This window comes from Podarcis vaucheri, assembly GCF_965113315.1.
Source record: "Podarcis vaucheri genome assembly, chromosome: 2".
NCBI lineage: Eukaryota > Metazoa > Chordata > Lepidosauria > Squamata > Lacertidae > Podarcis > Podarcis vaucheri.
In genome coordinates, this window is record NC_138760.1 from 7,541,868 (window position 1) to 7,562,273 (window position 20,406).

At 44.6% G+C, this 20,406-nt stretch overlaps 1 long non-coding RNA gene across 1 annotated transcript in view; it reads right to left on the reverse strand.

The window, feature by feature from the left end:
- Positions 1–548: 548 nt before the first annotated feature.
- The window catches only part of LOC309522967, a 44,046-nt gene continuing 24,188 nt past the window's right edge, over positions 549–20,406 (reverse strand). The window contains exon 2 of the long non-coding RNA XR_014215187.1: positions 549–666. This is a non-coding gene — a long non-coding RNA (uncharacterized lncRNA). The remainder of the gene's footprint in view (positions 667–20,406) is intronic.

The window sequence follows — 20,406 nt, forward strand, 5'->3', positions numbered from 1 at the left end:
TCAGATGTCAAAGCGATCAACAATTACCTGACATTCAGAAGACATCTTAAGGCAGCCCTGTTCAGAGAAGTTTTTAATGTGTGATTTTAGTGTATTTTTGGTTTCTGTGGAAGCCGCCCAAATAATAATAATAATAATTATTATTATTATTATTATTATTATTATTAGACCAGCAATCCCAGCAGCTATCCTAGAAGCCAGAACAGCAAGAGAAGCCAGATCCCTCTTGCTGTTCTGACTTCTGGGATTCAGAATTCCACCCCCTTGTTTCCTCCCCCCCAAACTAGGTGCGTCCTATCGTCTGGTGCATCCTATAGAGCGAAAAATACGGTAGCTCTTTTCAAATGAGCCCTTTAATCTATTTTAACTGTGCAAACCTAACTTTCAGGTATATGCTTGAATCCCACCTGCAAAACAGTGACCATCTGGAGACATGTTGAGCTGATGTGTGCCTGCTTTAGGTGGAATGTGGTAGCGATGCATTCCTCTCATAAATCAAGCCAGTCTCACTTGGGTAGGTTAAAAAATCAGACAGGAATTTGCCCTGGGAAGTCTCAGGCCAATGCCATTATCAGAAGCAATGTTTCTCCGTGTTGTTTAGAAGCCATGGTAACTCGGCTGTGCGGTAGAGCACCCCACAGATGTGACCTTGCAGGCCTCTTCCTCCTGCAAGACAGAGAGTAATGCTTACTTAGATAAGATGTCAAAGCTACAGGAGCAGCTTTTTGAACGTCTTTTGCAAAGGTGTGCTTCCCTCCACAGTGTGGTATCTTCATACATAACCGAGCAGCAGCACTGTCTCTTAGGGACTATGTCCTTTTGCCCCCCCCCCCGTATTTTTGGGATAGGGGCCAGTGGTCCCCAATATCCTAAAAGCACAGAGCCATAGTGCGGAGCCAAGCTTGGCATGCTTCCAGTGGTTGCTGGCCATTGAGCCATGTGGCCGTCATGTTCAGCTCCACCCCAAGCTCCTCCTGGTGTCCTGATATCATGTTCATGACACTGGGATGTTGCAGCGTCACACATACATCTCCCCCAATCACCCTGGTGCCTCTGTAGTCCTAGTTCCTTCTTAGGGATGTGGGTGGCGCTGTGGTCTAAACCACTGAGCCTCTTTGGCTTGCCAATCGGAAGGTTGGCGGTTCAAATCCCCACAACAGGGTGAGCTCCCGTTGCTCTGTCCCAGCTCCTGCCAACCTAGCAGTTCGAAAGCATGCCAGTGCAAGTAGATAAATAGGTACCGCTACAGCAGGAAGGTAAGCGGCGTTTCTGTGTGCTCTGGTTTCCATCACTGTGTTCCGTTGTGCCAGAAGTGGTTTAGTCATGCTGGCCACATAACCCGGAAAGCTGTCTGTGGACAAACGCTGGCTCTCTTCGCCGGAAAGTGAGATGAGCGCCGTAACCCCATAGTCACCTTTGACTGGACTTAACTGTCCAGGGGTCCTTTGCCTTTACTTAGTTCCTTCCATGAACATAAGGGTTTGGGAGGGGAGGATGGAAGAAAACAGGAACTCTCTCTGAGACAATACAACCTTGGCTACAGCAAACACCAAGGCATGCAAGCTGAAGTCTGGTCCCTGCAGATCTCTGCATTAACACAGCCCAGTGCAAGACAGCCCAAATTTTGTTATGCTCCACTGCAAAACAGGAGTTTTATCTGGGGGCAAAATCTGGTTAGGCAGTAGGTGTAGCCCTTTGGCATGCGCTAAATCCCTAAGCTTCTTTGCACACCTGCTTTGTTGTATTGTGTTTTCCCTAAGAAAGGCAGTGTAGGGTGTTGAGAACAAAGAAAGGAAGGTGCCTGAGCAAAAACTGTTGGTAGTAAATCAGTGTCCAACAGTGAAATAGCCAAGCGTCATCCGCAACAGTGCTTAAAGTTTACAACCTTGTAAAGACAAGGCATATTGCGTGGCCCTTGGTTTACGGCAGAAAGTCACTGAATATTTTCTATTGGCCATACATGAGCAAACACTCCAAGATACTCCTGTGATTAACCAGGAACAAGGCCTTTAGCTAGAGAAATTCCTGTGTCTCAGAACCACACCTCTTAACGTGAACTCTGAAAGCTTATCATAGGTCCAGGGTTCCTCAATGAGAAGCCCAGTAATGGCAGATAATCATCTGTAGATAGATAGCTTTTCCATACTATGACGTATCCCTCTGAAATGCAAACGCTCCAAATGTTCCTATTTTCCAGGGACATTTGATCCTGGAATGTCCCACTTTTCCTTAGGATGTCCCTATTTTCATTGGAGAAATGTTGGAGGGTATGGAATTATCCGGCCCCTGAGCCATCTAAAAGCAATCCTGTATAGGGAAGTTTTTAAAAAAATGTTTAATGTTTTAGTATGTTTTTATATGTGCTGGAAGCTGTCCAGAGTGGCTGGGGCAACCCAGTCAGATGTGTAAGGTATAAATTGGAAAATTATCATTATGGAATGGGATGTCCCTATTTTCACTGCAGAAATGTTGGACTGTATGGAAATGAGGAAAGCGTGTGGCTGAGCCCTTGCTTTCACTTCACATGGATCACTTGTGAAGCCCCACATGCCTAGACCGTGCCAGACATGCACTGAGTGTGTACCCTAAAATATGTCCCAGAATCCTCTGCAACACTGACAAGTTCAATAGCAGACACTGAAAGGTTATGGGCAGACCAGTTGGTGTAGAAAATGTTCCCTGAAGGCACCAAACTTTGTAAAGGACTGTTCTATGCAATTTTCATTCATGACTCAGGCAGCACTACGCAGGAGTCATACCAAATAGGCACAGTCTCTTTGGAAACCATTTATTTCTTTTGTCACACCCACAACATACGTTTAAAGCACTCTTATAGAACTTAAACAGTCATGGCTGACACTAAAGAATTCTGGGAAATGTAGTTTGTTATGCATGCTGAGAGGTATTAGAAGACACCCGCCAGAACTACAGTTCCCAGCATCCTTCTGTTAACGGAAAAATCTGAGGGCTCCCTTGGACAAAAACAAATACACCAACCAGGATAGCTTGGAGCAAAACAGCAGCCTGTAGGCTTGGCCTTTATTGAACTGTTGCAACAGGGTGCTCCCCTCACTTGCAGGAGAGAGGAAAGACACAGAAAAATGGTGTGCAAGGCCTTATAAAAACTTTTGAAATTCCCACCCTGTAGATCAAGACCACCCCACAGGTACATCACACCTTCATCACAGAAAGGAGGGGTTGAGGGAGGAGTTGTGGTGGTAACCTGAGTGTCCTATCACCTGGCTGGTTCCCCCTTTCCCCCTCCCCATGAGTCATTTCCAGAGGACAAAGGGGAGTTTGCAGTTTCCTGCCCCCAGAGCGAAGAGCTGATTATTGTCCTTTGTTCCAGTCTGTGCTGAATCCACTCCCATATGCAAGTTCTTTGTGATCTTGATGGTCTTCTGTCTAGGACCATCAGAGTTGGCATAGCAACTGGGCAGGGCTCCTGTGGATGTGCTGGTATGTTGAAGGGATTATGGCTGCCCTGTATCAAACCTTCCCCATTTTGTAGTCCTTCCTTCATGGAGTAAAATAAAAGTGGAACAGTGCAAATCCGATGTATGGTTGATTTTCTATGAATTTATAACAGAAGCGTAGCGTATGTAGTGTGTGAGTGTGAGTATGTGTGAAGTTTGTACAAACTGAATGATGGGGGGGGGGTTTCCTGCTACAGTTCACAGACTCTACTTTCCAGGATACTTTGAGGCAAATGTGTGGTGTAGGTGTGAACTCCCTCCGTCTCTCCCTTCTTTAGCACTAGGGCAAGACTAGAGAGTAAAGATTCAGTGCCCATGCAACCCAGAGCATCCATCTTAGGCCAGCTTCTCCCCTAACTGCCCCAAAGATACTCCACCATCACCACCATAGTGCAGAAGGAGTCACACCTGAGGAACTGAATGCTCTGGCTGCCCACCATTTTAGGTGTTAAAATTATGTTACCCCAAAGTGAGAGTGGCAGTGAACTAAGCCAATTAGACTCTAAGTTGGGGATCACAGAGCCAATGAAAGAAGTTAGGATGTGGGCTGAGGGAGAATGGCCTTCCCCTTGTTATTTGAATTGCCTTATTGGCCCTGCAACTTCCACGCTGGTGCCTGCTTGACACAGCTCACTGCCAATTTTGCCCTGGAGTTAGCAAAAGCTTCATTCTTATACACAGTCATACCTCTTGTTACATTCGGTTCAGGTTACATTTTTTCAGGTTGTATTCTGCGGCGACCCAAAAGTCCCGGAAAGGGTTACTTCTGTTCCCCCCCAAAAGATATTTATTAAAGTTTTTAAAATATAACAATGAAAATGAAAAATAAAAAGAAACAAAATACAACATAAAAACAATTAAAAAACAAATAATTTTCCATAACATATCTTCCTTACGCTTATTTCCCCAGACCTCCTCATACCTCCCTTCTTTGTATTCCACTTCAATTTGTTAGTTCAGCAAATCCTTACCATTAAGCTTTTACCCATTTATAAACCTTTTTTTCATGTCTCCTAAAGCATTACAGCTGGAAACCACTTAGTTTCTATCCAACATCCTTCTAACATTCATTAATTTTACAATATTTCTGTAAATAGTCTTTAAATTTCTTCCAGTCTTCTTTCACCAACTCTTCTCCCTGGTCTCGGATTCTGCCAGTCATTTCTGCCAATTCCATGTAGTCGATCACCTTCATCTGCCATTCTTCCAGAGTGGGTAAATCTTGTGTCTTCCCAGAAAGAGTTACTTCTGAGTTCCACTGCTCACACATGCGCAGATGGGCAAAATGACATCACACGCATGTGCAGAAGCGGCGAATCACGACCCGCACATGCTCAGACATGGGTTGCATTCCTTTCAGGTTGCGAACGGGGCTCCAGAACGGATCGTGTTCGCAACCAGAGGTACCACTGTACATAGAAATCTAAGACTGTCATTGCACAGTCCCCATTGGAGGATTCATGGTTCTTCATCACAATACAGTGAAACCTCGGAAGCCGAACACCTTGAAACTCGTACAATTTGGCTCCTGAACAATCAAAAACTGGAAGGGAGTGTTCCGGTTTTTGAACAACTGTTGGAAGCCAAACATCCGGCTTCCTCACTGCGAGAAGTGAGGTTACAGGGAACCAGGCAGAGGGCCTTCTCCAGGCAAAATTCTGTGGACACTCGAACACTTACAATTCCTGCCAAATATCTATTCAAAGTTGTGTACATAAAGTGATAAACGATATGTTGGATGTGGTTAAGAAATACATGCCCGGAAATGCTAAAGCATGCTTCTCCTCTGTTTCCAAGCTTTCCTCCACATCTATAACAACAAATGTTTTCCTTTTGAAATGAAAGCCAAGACTTTAACATGAACTTAAAAGCCAAAGATGACTAGCAGATATGTGACCCCAGAGTGCTGTGGAAAACTGCTGGGGAAAATACAATACGTTAGATAAGTTATCTTGGATAGCAGCCAGTCTTAGGCTTTGGGAATCCTTTCTAACATGATTTGCTTTAAAAAGGAATAAAAGAAAAAAGATAATGGATTAAAAAACAGGCAATAAAAGGGAATGGGAAAGGAATGAAGATGAAGTAAGAAATAATTTATTTAGGCTGTAATTCTGCATTCTGAATAAGCAGAGTCTTTTCAGGTCTCCCAGGGACCTAGAGGTGACAACCATTTTGGGGGGCATTTTGAGTCTCCCATTTTGGAGAGAGACACTGTTTACTAGCCATTGCAGGTTCCTGTTCGATGTGCGTACCAAATTTCAGGTGTCTAGGTGACGTGCAAGTACTCTAACATTGTCTATTTATGACCCAGGTGAGCCCATCTCCTTGGTTGTGTTCAGTGGCAAACTTTGTCCCTTTAATTTTGTGATGTCTGTAGGTGGAGCTGCAGTGTCTCGATGCTTTGGCAGGGGAGCCTGAAGATCACACCTGAGCGCTGCTGCTATGGAGTAATGACTGCAGAGCCTAAGTAGAAGATGTTGCAAGACTGTTCTAATCTACTGCATTATAACTGGCTTTACAGTGATGGTACTATACTGTTGAGAGGGTGCTGTGCTGCAGTTGGAGTTGCCAACCTTTTGGGCACCATGTCTCTGAATGCTCCTCTTATCCCTTTCCCCCAATTCTCAATAGGCAAAGTGCACATATGTCCACACATGCATACACAGAGAGAGAGCGTGCCATTATTTGCCTTTCCAAAGGGCCTGGGTGTCAGGAACATCCCTTCCCAAAGCAACAGCAAAGACGCTGGAGAAAAAGGGGGGCAGGCTGAGGGGAATAGAGGGTTGATTCCTTCCCACATTGAGAGTGATGCCAGCCCCACCCATTCGGGAATGCAGGCTATATATCCTCAAGACAGCACAGAGCAGGCAGAGTCTGATTCAGAGGAACAGCCACTGTTATCTAAGATATCTAAGTGGAATTAGAAGGTTAAATTAACAGTTTATGTTAAATTAATTTAAGAATATTTTTTGTATGTATGTGTATGTGTGAAGTTAAATTTGTAATGACATTAGTGATTTTCAATAAAGATTTTTTATTAAAAAAACAAGAAAAAAGAAAGAAAATGAAATAGAACAATCTGCCTCAAAACTGGAGGGCATGTAAACATCTAGCATTCAAAAGTAATATGGATAAGAAAAAGTGAAAACATGTCGATAGAGATAAATCAGTTTGGGTGAATGTAAATAAATTTAACTGCAACAGTAAAAAGAAAAGAAAAAAGGAACAGCCGCTGTTAGATTCGGCTCAAGAGGAGGAGGAGGAGGGGCAGCAGCCTGCCCTTGAGTCTCCTCATAGTAGGCAGAAGAGTAGAGTAAAGCCACAAGGCCAGCCTAGCAGGAGGTGGGGCAACCAGTGGAGGATATCCTGCTGGCGTAGACAGTGTCAACCAGTGTGTCCAACTGCCTCATCAGGGGAGGATTGAGCTAGGAGAGCTTGGACTGAAACTGCTGTATAATTACTAAATAAATCTAAGAGTAATTAACCTGCCAGCTTGCCATGTCTTGGTGTGAGAGAGACATCGTAAATCCGGAAACTGGGTAAAAGCCAGCTCTGGGAGCATTAAGATTTACAGTGGTGGACTGCACAGTAAAAACCCCAGCAACACAAAAACATTGATCCAAGGCATGAAGCTTTACAGTTTTACATAGGATGGCAACATAACCACCAGCAGAGGCCTATGATTTGATGGTAGTTTTGTGGGGATCCATAAAAGTTATGAGGAACCATAAGGATCAAGGCCTTGAATCCATGCTTTTGTGCTATCACTATCTTCAAATGCAGCAGGCTAGTTCAGTCAATGGAGACAGATGTGATTTGATGGTAGATTATTGTTGTAGGCCTCTGCAATCTCTGCCATCAGTAGCAAGGTTCCATGGGTCTTGCCACTTAACTAGGGTTGTGTTTCCATTGGGAAACCAAGGCACAGCGGAGACTAGTGTCTTTAAGAGATACGGTTTCTTTTACACATATTAACACCTGGGACTTAGTATGGAGAGCATCACATCCCAATGACTCTGGTTGCTCCTCTCATAGCATGGAGTTCTGCCCACTTCCTGCTCCTCCTCAGAAATCAGTGCTCCCAAAACCTTTGTTGTCTAAGGACACCTTATTTTCCTGTGCTGACAGTCACACTCACCCTCACACTATTATCTTGGCAAACTCCTCTCAGCTTTGCTATTGTCTTCTGCTAACTGTCGCACCCCTCCTTGTCTGACGCTAAATGTCTCACCTTTCGCCTTTGTTCTTTGATACTACCTCTCTAAGCCACTCTCCTGAGGAAGCTGGCTTGGCTTCAAACCCCACATTAACGAATTTCAGCAATTATGGAGGGGAAACAGGCACCCAGGAATTTTAGAGGATTCTTGCCCCCTTGCAAACCCATAATACTATATAACTTGTATATGTACTTTCTCTTTCTCTTTGGCACACCATTCTCTCATCACTGCATCTCTCCACCCCATCTTTATTTCTCTAGCATTTCATTCTCTCTTCCAAGTCAACATCCCTGCCTGGCAGCTTCTCAAGTGCCAACCTGAGCCTTGACAAACCCACAGAGCTGAAAGAGGAGGTTGGGAAGAGCATCACTCTTCCAGCTTCCTTCTTCAACAAAAGGTGACCACCCTCAATGCCTGATGCAAAGGTGTGAGAGGCCTTGTGGGTGCAAGGGTGCATTGTGCCCATGAACACCACACTGGAAACCCCAGGATAGGAAAAAAACAGCCCTGATGCATTAGACCGAAGGTTGTACAAATCTTTCTGTTTTCATTCCTGGCCAGCAACATCACATGGGAAGGGTCACATGCATTCCATGATGCCCCTCCTTCACTTTTTGCCCATGGAATCTGGCATTCACTGGTATACTGCTTACAAATAAAGAGATTGCATTAACTATTATGGATAGTTGCTGATGATAGCCCTGTATTCTGCAAGTTTCTCAAACTCTTTTCTAACCACTTGAGATCATGGTCATTATCTGCATAGCCATTGCAGAAGTATATTAGCTAATTATGTGTCATGGGGAAAATCTGGTCTGGTGTCTACCCAGGGCAATTTGTGAGATTATCCAGGTGGATCCCTGCAGAATTCTTCACAGGAATGACATTTCTCCCTGGACAAGGTGGGTGTGATATTCCTCCACACAAGGTGAACTATGGCAGAGAAGGAAGCTCTGTGCGTGCGGTTACTATTAAGATAACAAGGGCAGTAATTAGAGATAATTGATTCTAATATATAGATGTACAGGCCTCAGGGACGCTAGATGTCTCAACTAAGAGGAAAACCATCATTACCTGTGCAGCAAATTCTGAAAACAGAAGCTAATGACGTCCACAGAGGAAACTCCCCTCCCAGAAGCATATCCAGAGATGGGCAACAAATGGAGTCTTTCTTGCTTGAATGGGAACCACAGATGGTTAGACAATAATATATGTGGTATAATGTTGTCATTCTACTTTGACCATCTCTGAAGAGGTTTCTCTGCCTCGCAAGCAGGAAAAGATGACTAGCCTCTAGTACCAACGTCTTTCATTTACCTATAAAGGACAAATGAATCTTTAAAAATAAAAGCGGGACCTGAAACAAAACGATGCAATATGACTTGCTCCTGATCGGAGTTCCAGGATACACCATTCCATCCTCCTCCTCCTGGTTATCTGTTCTCCACCTGCTCTCCCTAAGTAAAAAATCAGTCAGCACTGTGTGTCAAGTGTGCATGCTTAATTCTTTTTGGACTGGTAGGGGTGGTGGGTTTGGCATGTAGGGTTTTTTCTAAATGGTTTTCTTTTAATGCTGTTTAAAACACCTTAGGGGTCCCACAAGCCTGCTGATATCTCCCCCCTTGGAAGTGGATGGTGGGATTTTGTGACACAATAATCTGCACTTGAATAGGGTCATACCTCGGGTTGAATGTGCTTCGGGATGAGTGCGTTCCAGTTGCGCTCCGTGGCAACCCAGAAGTAATGGAGCACGTTATTTCTGGGTTTCGCCACTTGCGCATGCACAGACGCTCAAAATGATGTAATGCGCATGCACAGAAGCACCAAAACGTGACCAGCGCACGCGCAGACACAGGTTCTGTTTGCTTCTAGATAGGAACGGAGCTCCGAAACAGATCCCATTCGCATCTAGAGGTACCACTGTAATGAGTTTGCTAGGGGACAAGATAATACCCTGCTGCCCTCCCACCCTGCCAACAGAACTGCCAAGGGACCAAAAGATAGGCTCACAATGTTATTCTCTGACACTGGCCCCAGAAAGAGGATAGGAACCATTCTAAAACAGCATTCCCAAATGCCATGTGATCAATTATGGAAGGTGGGGCTTACCTGCCCCCCCTGTATTTTATTCAAGTTAACACCTCTGCCACTGCAAATGGTCTCAGAGACCACTGAGAGATCAAAGAAGAATAGTGTTCCCCCATGAGCACATGACATCAGCAAAGAACTTCACAAAGCATGTTGATGCAGCTACACATGTGATACATCAGGGTTCATTTTTGTGCCAAGTTTTAATGTGCTTAGATAAAACATGGATGGTGGAAAATCCAGATCTTAAGGTTCAAAAGCCACCCCTAAGTGTGTGCACTGCCATGCCAGAATTAATTTCAGAAAGTCTCCTAATTAGAGGCAAGAATTGTGTTGTTGTTGTTGTTGTTTAGTCATTTAGTCGTGTCTGACTCTTCGTGACCCCCTGAACCAGAGCACGCCAGGCACTCCTGTCTTCCACTGCCTCCCACAGTTTGGTCAAACTCATGCTGGCCGCTTCGAGAACACTATCCAACCATCTCGTCCTCTGTCGTCCCCTTCTCCTTGTGCCCTCCATCTTTCCCAACATCAGGGTCTTTTCCAGGGAGTTTTCTCTTCTCATGAGGTGGCCAAAGTCTTGGAGCCTCAGCTTCACGATCTGTCCTTCCAGTGAGCACTCAGGGCTGATTTCCTTCAGAATGGAGAGGTTTGATCTTCTTGCACTCCATGGGACTCTCAAGAGTCTCCTCCAGCACCATAATTCAAAAGCATCAATTCTTCAGCGGTCAGCCTTCTTTATGGTCCAGCTTTCACTTTCATCCATCACTACTGAGAAAACCATAGGGCAGAGCAAACCCAGAGAATAATAAACAGTTCAGTAGAATATGCAGGCAGGAACAATGTGTTTCCCCACACAATTCCATCATCCATGTTTTCTCCACAATCCTTTCCTGTTTGCAAAAACATTGAGGGTTGCAGCCTATTAAATTCTGTTCAGAGTAGACCTATTGAAATTAATGGACCCAAGTTAGTCATATTTATTAACTTGACCAGGTCTACCCTGAGTAGGATTAGCACTGAATACAACTCCAAGGCTCCTTAACAGGAGGGATCAAGGGGTTTTGAGCCAGAACTCTAGGCAACCGCTCCTTTGTTGGTTATCACTTTGGCAGATTAAGGAAACAGAACACAATGCAGTCACCCCAGGAATCTCTCTCCTGTGCACTCGAGCCAGTATTTTTGCATTTCAGGGACCAAGGGGACCCATGATGATGGTGTTGCCTTTGTGCTTGCCCCGATACTCCTTTTAATATCTTCTTGATCTGTAAATACCCAATTAGAGAAACATCAGAAGATTGTACTACCCTTTCCTCCAAAGTAAACTCCAAATGTGGGAATGGTGCACCCAGGTCTGTGCCATGCCCTGTCCCCATGCTGCTCTTATTGACCCAGTGTTCATTTTTATTTTATAGGAGTGTGCTTATTTTGTTTCTTTTCCTTGGAGTTGGAAGCACAGCCATTTGGGTGCTGCAAGTTTCCACTGTGGATTTTCCTGCGCAAATGGGTGGATGCAGAGGCGTTTGGATCTCAGAATGTTTTCCCAGGTATTGTAGGGACATAACAAACACAGTGTGTGGTACAGCGGGAGAGGCTCTGGAATGCAATAAACCAGAAGATCTGGTCTGTGTTTACAGCTCTGCTTGTTTGACCTGGGATCAGTTGTTTCCCTTCACTGTAGAATAAGAACAGAAGTCTTCTTTATTTACATAGTCAGCCTCCTCTTAGGCTTCTGTAGCAGTAGTTGAGGTGGCAAAACCTTCAGTTGGTAGAGCATGAGACTCTTAATCCCAGGTTCAAGGGTTCGAGCCCCGTGTCAGACAACAAGATTCCTGCATTGCAGAAGTTTGGACTAGATGACCCTTATGGTTCCTTCCAACTCTACAACTCTTCATCTCCTTGGGAGTAAGCCTTGTCATTGTTATGGGTTCGGTTTTCCAGATTATTGTGAATTAGCTTATCGGATATGCAGATGACACAACCTTGATGGCAGAAAGTGAGGAGGAATTAAAGAACCTTTTATTGAAGAAGAAGAAGAGTTTGGATTTGATATCCCGCTTTATCACTATCCGAAGGTGTCTCAAAGCGGCTAACATTCTACTTTCCCTTCCTCCCCCACAACAAACACTCTTTGAGGTGAGTGGGGCTGAGAGACTTCAGAGAAGTGTGACTAGCCCAAGGTCAGCCAGCAGCTGCATGTGGCAGAGCGGAGACGCGAACCCAGTTCCCCAGATTACGAGACTACCGCTCTTAACCACTACACCACATTGGCATTGAGGGTGAAAGAGGAGAGTGCAAAATATGGTCTGAAGCTCAACATCAAAAAAACTAAGATCATGGCCACTGGTCCCATCATCTCCTGGCAAATGGGGGGGGGGGTGGAGGCAGTGCGAGATTGTACTTTCTTGGGTTCCACGATCACTGCAGATGGTGACAGCAGTCACGAAATTAAAAGACGCCTGCTTCTTGGGAGAAAAGCAATGACAAACCTAGACATGACTAAACGACTAAACAACAACAACAACAATGTTATTGCAAAACCTTGCAGCTGATGGTAAACAATGAGAGCATAATGGTCCTTCCACTTTCTCTCCAGTCTTCGTAATAACACGCTTGTCAGATATTGGAGAGGACCCAGTGAGACAGCTGGAAGCAGCTTGAATTTACATAGACAATAAGTCAGACAAGAGAACTGGGAGTTCAGCTCAGGCTAGTTCAACATGAAACAACCCAAGGGTGAGGTCTGCAGAGCTCACGCTGGTGCTTTTTGAAAATAATATGCTCCCAAAATACTCTGCTTGTTTATGCTTAAGCAAAGGAGGCTCTTCAATAGAGCAAGGTGGGACTCATTCCAATGGGGTCCCCAAACACTGTCTTTCTTCCTTCTTCCTCTGTCTCCCTGAATCCCTCAGTCTTGAAAGAACATTACATGCAACCCATACCACAGGATGCCCTGAAGTTGAAAGCAGCTATGCTGGACTATTGGATTCTCTACATCACTGAAGTTCTTTCTCATGCTAACCTCTTCTCCCTCTTCTGCTCCCAACCCATCCCTCCTTTGTCTAGGTAAAAGGTAAAGGACCCCTGGACAGTTAAGTCCAGTCAAAGGCGACTATGGGGTTGCGGCGCTCATCTTGCTTTCAGGCCAAGAATGCCAGCATTTGTCCACAGACAGCTTTCCGGGTCATGTGGCCAGCATGACTAAACCGCTTCTGGAGCAATGGGACACCGTGACGGAAACCAGAGCGCACGGAAACACTGTTTACCTTCCTGCTGCAGCAGTACCTATTTATCTACTTGCACTGGTGTGCTTTCAAACTGCTAGATTGGCAGGAGCTGGGACAGAGCAATGGGAGCTCACCCTGTTGCAGGGATTTGAACCGCTGACCTTCTGATCGGCAAGCCCTAGTCTCAGTGGTTTAGACCACAGCGCTACCCGCATCCTTGCCTACCTAATACAGACAGTAAACCTATTTGGGGCAAGCAAATCTATCCTGAACTCTTGGGAAAGATGTTGGGGCTTTTGCCCAAAGAGAATGACTGGGATGGCACATACCCTTGCCTGCTATCGTGCACATAAATTACATATATATATATATATATATATATATATATATATATATATATATATGCAGGTTTTGGTGTCTTCGGGTGTCTTCCCGTGTAAGAGTCGGGGTGTCTGTGCGACGTTTCGACGAGGTCTCACTCGTCATCTTCAGGCTGGTGCTTTCGGCTTCTTGTTACTGGAACAGAGCAGAATCTGGTGTTTGAGTTCCTATAAATACTGTTGAGGGGTGTGGTGTATAGCCTCCAACGTTCTGGGCAGAGAGGAAGTTCCTAGATTAGTGTGCCTTTTCTTCTTTTGTTCCTTAGTTACTTGAGGGATATCTTGAGTGATTTCATGAGTGATATTCTGAATACCACTGGTATTCAGAATATCACTCATGAAATCACTCAAGATATCCCTCAAGTAACTAAGGAACAAAAGAAGAAAAGGCACACTAATCTAGGAACTTCCTCTCTGCCCAGAACGTTGGAGGCTATACACCACACCCCTCAACAGTATTTATAGGAACTCAAACACCAGATTCTGCTCTGTTCCAGTAACAAGAAGCCGAAAGCACCAGCCTGAAGATGACGAGTGAGACCTCGTCGAAACGTCGCACAGACACCCCGACTCTTACACGGGAAGACACCCGAAGACACCAAAACCTGCATTCCTGTACCCGTGAAAATCTACGAAAGCAAATATATATATATATATATATGTTCCAGTAACAAGAAGCCGAAAGCACCAGCCTGAAGATGCTCTGTTCCAGTAACAAGAAGCCGAAAGCACCAGCCTGAAGATGACGAGTGAGACCTCGTCGAAACGTCGCACAGACACCCCGACTCTTACACGGGAAGACACCCGCAGACACCAAAACCATATATATATATATATATATATATGCTAAGTCCATAATTGCCAAGGATTGCAATTTACAAATACAGGTTTGGCAAGGTGGAGATTGTGATGTATGCAACATGAAATGATGGAATTCATAATTGCCAGAAGATGTTATTGTTTTGCACTCTTATTTCTCAGAGTGAGGGAATTTTTGCAGGGTGAGTTTCCTTTTTAGAAAAACAAAGCAAGCTTATTTTGTAGAAAAACACCACTAGAGATTTCTGGCATTTTTATAGTCAAGTAGTATGCTAAAAGCAGGTAGTATATGTCCCCTGCAATCCCCAAAGCCACAAAAAGTTCGACTTTGGACATTACAGAAAAGGTTGGAAGAAAAGCAGGAAGTCTGAGGCACTTACATTTTCTGTTTTCTGAACATCTCGAAGTATCTTAACAAAGACAAAGTACAGTATAACAATCCTTTAGACTATCAAGGGTCAAGATGCCGACTGATGTGTGGGATGCTCCTCCTGTGAAGTTCTACTAAAAAAAATTTTTTTATTGAAGGAGAAACCCTAAAAGTTACCTATGATTTCACTTTATGCAGAATTTCAGTGTCAATTCTCTGCACCAAGCCTAGAGAGAACACCTTTTAACACACTGAAGCAGTATGTCTGCAATGCACCAGTGGAAAAAGGCTTTTGATGAAGAGGATTAGATGAGTGCATAAATAACACAGGTGTATGAATGTGGGACACGGGTGGTGCTGTGGTCTAAACCACTGAGCCTCTTGGGCTTGCTGATCGGAAGGTCAGCAGTTTGAATCCCCGTGACAGGGTGAGCTCCCGTTTCTCGGCCCCTGCTCCTGCCAACCTAGCAGTTCGAAAGCTCATCAAAGTGCAAGTAGATAAATAGATACCGCTCAAGTGGGATGGTAAATGGCGTTTCCGTGCGCTGCTCTGGTTTTGCCAGAAGTGGCTTAGTCATGCTGGCCACATGACCCAGAAAAACTGTCTGCAGACAAACGTCAGCTCCCTCAGCCAGTAAAGTGAAATGAGCACCGTAACCCCAGAGTCATTTGCGACTGGACTTAACTGTCATGGGTCCCTTACCTTTTTTATGAATGTGATAGCCAAAAGCACCACCTCCACTTGCAGAGACAGGCAGTATATCACTGATCACCTGATGGCAGTGCTTGAAGAATGAGAAGGATGTACGCTCTGCTTGGACCCTACCTGCGAAATTTAGATGTTGGTTGTTAGAAAACAGCACTGGACGACACAGACCATTAGAATGACACATGACAATGTTTTTGATATTGTGTAACATTAAAGCCCCTGTTACTAATCTTTAGGAGAACTACACCAATTTCCACCAGCTAAAGAGCTGCACCATAGATTGCTACAGAGAAAATGATGAATGAAAAACAAGAGAAGCAACAGCAACCTCCCTTCCTCTGCCCTCTCTCCAGTCCACCATCACAACTGCAACAACTCAAGCAGAATGCTTGGAAGCATCTCTGCAAACATGCATGAGCAAAGCACTTCTGTTGAAAAGGCAGACTTCACTTAAACACATATGGGACTGATTTACTTGTGTACCTTACAAATATGGTGAATTTGTTATAAGGACTCTTGTGACATTCCTGAACAAATGAGGACTCAACCCACCAACAAATACGTATGATGGCCACCAGGTGGTTGGTCAATTCCCTATCTTGGTTGTCAGCTTTAGGTTGCAGAATGGAGAGATCACTGGATGCTCACATTTAGCCTGAGCCAATGTGCTCCTCTGATCCTATCTCCCATCAAGATCTAGTCAGTCAGTTGAGAAAGTACATGTTGACAACTCAGCTGTTCTTTGTGGTTGACCCACAATGGTGAAACTCCCTTCTCCTCTGGACTCACCCATGGCTGAGCCTGAAGGCAGAACAATATGTTGAGGTGTAGCTCTGTGATTCCTTTGAGAGCATTTTCCCCTTGAATTAAGACTCAGGGATGCCCAAACTTTTTTTCAAAGAGGACCAGATTTGATTATCTGAACATACGTGAGGTCTGACCAGGGTTGTTAAGCTTTTTTTAGGATTGAAGTTTACCCCAAAGTTGTTGAGCTTTTGAGCTTTTTTAAGGATTTTTACCACAGGACATATACTGCCATGGGGAATGGATTAAATCGACCGTCGGGCCGGATTAGGCCCCCTGAAACGGTCTTCGGACATGCCTGAATTAAGCAGAAGTGATAAGGCTGCAGTTGGAAGTAGAAGACCAGCATAGTGAAAGACGTGTGCTAAAACTCTTTTCCTTTGCAATGTGTTTCCTGTGAGAATGACCGCTCCACGCTTAAAACGGGGGGCGCCCTTTGCGTGGACACGTGCAGCCCCTAGATCTGGAGCGGCCCCATCAGCATAGGCTTGGCTTTGCCTTCCCTCAGGTGGGATACCTGGAGGTCTCCGCCTACCTCAGTCAGTTGTCCAATCCCACCTGGGGGAAGCGTTGCCAAGGAGACCAGGCCAGGTAGGAGAGGGATTACCTGCCCACACAATAGAGGGAGGATCTTACCTGGGAATCCTCACTTGGCTCCAGAGCTTCTCCCACCCTACCCACCCTCAGTTAATGTCTTATTTGCAGGTTAACTTTTCTTCACAGGTATGCGGGCGCTGCTACGTTAAGGTCGCTGTTAAAGGGCCGGAAAGGAATTTCCCTGCATTGGCAGGTTTCGCCTTTCCCGTAGCAAAACGTCACAACTTTGGCGGTATCAGGCCTTGGGCGGAATCCTTTAGTCCATCTTCCTCTTTGCGGCGGCGATACCAGGGTTCCCCGTTAAAGGGGTTTCTGAAGGGAAGCTTTGACCGTACGCCGAAAGGTCGTCATTGCTCTCCCCTGCGGTGGCGGCGTAATGGGGGCGGCTATCTCTGCTTGAACATATGTTCTCCAGAGCCGGCCCATCCCCCCACACACACACACTGGATAAGCCTGATGCTCCCTAGGTCCCCGGCTGGGGACTGGGGAGGGAGAACGCCCAATGCCTGAGCCAAGGTCTACCCACATTTGAAATTTAATAAAGTTGTGGCCAATTTAATCCCACAGCACGTTGTCATGAGTCGTTATTTCACATGACGGGGTGGACCGCGCGGGATCTGGGGACTCCGCCTGTCCACGCAAAGCACACATACCCAGCTGCTTCCCCCCCCCCTACTAGGAAAGAGATATGGATACTTCTATATTTCCCCCACATGAGTAAAAAAACAGCTTTCAGATGTGGTTTTTCAGCAAGAAATAAACATAGGAAGACATTTTAAAAAGCCCTTCTTTTCCTTTGTTGTCTCCTATTTCAAACTGCAACCTCAGAGGCTGTATTGTGGGGTGGGAGTTTAAAGTCCAGCAACATGCCTCCATCACAGAAATACACACCACATCACCTTCCTTCTGGTAGTGAAAATTGGCTGGTTCTAATCTTCATGTTCAAGTGGCTTTGACACTACAAGTATAAACTGCCACCAAGGCCTTTTATTTGTCCTGGCTGCCCACAAAGACCTGTAGGAATCCACAAGGAAATAATGTCAGGTTACAAAGGATTCTCTGATAGCTTTTAGAATCCAGGCAACTTGTTAACTGAGCAATTGTCCCAATTTCTTTGCAGAAAGGTTGTGAGGATCTTAGAGAACATCGACTACACATTGAGCATTTATTGTGAATTGTATATGGGGAGTTTAGATGAGTCAAGCAAATGTTATCCCATACTTCCCAGTTCATTCCCACCACTTTCCTTATTGCAAATCGTCCTGTTTTTGGGTGTAGGTGGTTGGGTGGGCTTGTTGTTCAAGGGTTTCAAATCACCCTTAATTGTTCAATTTGAATATGCCAATATTTGATTGAATCCTACCTGAAAATCACAACTGTCTGGAAGCATCCATCTGTTTGAGATAGTTATGTACCACAATTCCCAGGGTTCATGTAGCATAGTTAGGGATGTTGCTATCATTGCTATATTATTCTAAGGTATTAAAAAGTAACAAATGTTCTTAAAAATATACGGTTCCTTCCTTTCTTCCTTTTAATCTGGAATATATTCAATTGTAGGTTTAGAAACCTTTCTCTATTGGAAGTTCTTTCCTTCCCAACCCCTTCTTTGAAATCTGAAATGGCGCCCTTGAGAGTCAACAGGCCTTTGTATTCTGCAGAGTTGCTCAAGGCATAAATTGCTAGCCAAGAATTAATTTGGCCCCAGGGCTTGAAAACTGTATAAAGATTATGAATCAGATTATGGAAATGAATTGAAATGGATTAGATAATCTTATGAAGGCTTTTCTGTGGTTATAAACTGGTGATGAACACATCCATTCGCACATACAGACAGTGACGAAGCAAAATTCTTGCTAAAATCCTCAAAGGTATTAACCTATCAAAGACTTTTTGAATTTTGTGGGACTTTTATTACTGCAGAACTTTCACAAAACCTTTTTTGCTTCATTTGGAAGTTCTCAGATGTATTGCATAAGGAGAAATCTCTGATTCGCCTCTAAAATGCTTTTTAGGTGAAAAACGGTGATACAAAAAAAGGGGCTCTGTCTGCCAACATTATCTTCCCCTGGCCCACAAAAAATCACTAGTTTTATCAGGGAAAGTTTTGAGTACTTCATATTTCTATGGATAATGCAAGAAGTGGCATTGCTTTTGAGCCCCTTTCTACTGTTTTCCACAAACACTTACTACACTACACACAGGTCCCACTTTACAAAACATTCGCTATGCAAAAATTCATTTATCCAAACACGAGGAATTAGTACCCAAACCTCGTTATACACAGCACAGTTTCAGATAGCCAATCAGGGAGAATTTATTACTTCCTTGTTTGCCTTTGGCTGAGGAACAGAGGGAGGGAGAATGATCAGACAAATCAGAGACCATTTTTTTTTCTCTGGGATTTTGTGGGGGGTGATGGCTTGGGATGGTGGTGTCAAAATTCCATGGTCAGGAATGCATTAGAAAATTTTCAGTAGGAATCAATGGAAATAATCAACTCATTATGTGGACACTCATCTAATGGGGATTTTCTAGGGAACAAATTGTGTTTGGTAGGTGGGAACTGTGTGTACTGGAAATCCTGCCATCCTACGCACTGCCTTGATACCAAGATATATATTTACTCTCCCTCTTCCCCTATATTTATTCTCCCTCTTCCCTAGGAATGTAGCTTGAGAATTCATTTCAAGCAAGAGTGCTCTCTCAACCAAACTGTCATTCATTTCAAGGAGATAAAGGTAAAGGTAAAGGGACCCCTGGCCATTAGGTCCAGTCGTGACCGACTCCGGGGTTCCGGCGCTCATCTCGCTTTATTGGCCGAGGGAGCCGGCATACAGCTTCTGGGTCATGTGACCAGCATGACTAAGCTGCTTCTGGCGAACCAGAGCAGCGCATGGAAACGCCATTTAACATCCTGCCGGAGTGGTACCTATTTATCTACTTGCACTTTGACATGCTTTCAAACTGCTAGGTTGGCAGGAGCTGGGACCGAGCAACGGGAACTCACCCCGTCACGGGGATTCGAACTGCCAAATTTCTGATTGGCAAGCCCTAGGCTCAGTGGTTTAACCCACAGCACCACCCGCATCCCTTTAAGGAGATGTTGTTGTTGTTTAGTCGTTTAGTTATGTCCGACTCTTTGTGACCCCATGCCCTTAAAACATTTTCCCTTTTGAAGATCTCAGCCTCTTAAGCCTCTTTCAAATGTTAACTTGACAGATAATAAACACAACTATGATTTGGGCCTCTCTCTTACTGCTGTTTAACTCATGAACCTTCAAGCCAAATATGCCCACCTGTCCTATTTAGCAGCCCACCAGGGGCTTATTAAACCTCCTGGTTCGCTGCCTGCCTGGGACCGCAAAACAGGAAAGTTGTCAAATGCTTAGCATGGCATGATACATGGCTGGTGGACAGTGCCTGTCTTCTTGAGCCACAAACTGTTTAGTCCTGGTGTGTAGCAATAAACTGTCCTTCACACACTTCATTCACAACAGATTACTTGCATCCTCAATCTGCCCTGATCCTCTCCTAGCTCCCAGCCAAGGAAATGACTCTCCTTTAGCCACATCCATCTTTCTGCATGTGTCATCAGTTCCTCCCTAACTATCTAAAGAACAATTATAGCAGTAATTAGAAGGAATGAGGTGGAGAAGGCTGCTCCTTGAATGGGTGGTCTGCCAGGGACTGAAAAAAGGGGGGCCAGAACTGATACAAAT